This window comes from Fonticula alba (genome assembly GCF_000388065.1).
Source record: "Fonticula alba strain ATCC 38817 unplaced genomic scaffold supercont2.6, whole genome shotgun sequence".
Lineage (NCBI taxonomy): Eukaryota > Rotosphaerida > Fonticulaceae > Fonticula > Fonticula alba.
Window position 1 is genome coordinate 1,816,770 of NW_009242976.1, and position 589 is coordinate 1,817,358.

Here is a 589-nt window from a genome sequence, read left to right on the forward strand (position 1 = left end):
GGGGGGGGGGAAGGAAGAGGGGAGTTGCCCACGGCCACCGCGGGCACCCCCCGGTCGGGGGACACTTCTAGCTGTGAATTGCCCCGGGCAAGAGAGCGTGGTCCCCACGAGCCGGACGTGTCCGGGCTCTGTCCGGTCGCGCACGGAACGGCCTCTCCGTGTGCCCTGTCCCGCCTCCCTGTGTGTCTCCCCCCCTCTCATGGCGCGCAGGAGCACCCACGCCCAAGTGCATGGGCCGGTGTCCGGGGCGGTTGGCAACCGGATCCCCCCTGCCCTCCCCTCGCCGGCGCGGCCGGCGGCTTGCCCGCGATTCGGCCAGGCAGGCACCGGGGTGTGTGCAACCAGGCTCTGCCCATGATCTGACCGGATGATTGACGCATGTGATCATTCCTGGCGCTCCATGGACACCTGAAAACAGGCCCCAGCCGCACTTCGAGGCGGGGGAGAGAGGGGCGCCCGCAGCGCCTCGGCTCCCAGCGTGAATGAGAGCCGGACTGATAGCCCTCCTCCCCGGGCCAGGCGCGATCCGCCATCTCGGGCAGCCCCAACAACCGCCTTTTCCCCCAACGCCTGAGCCCCCCCCCCCACC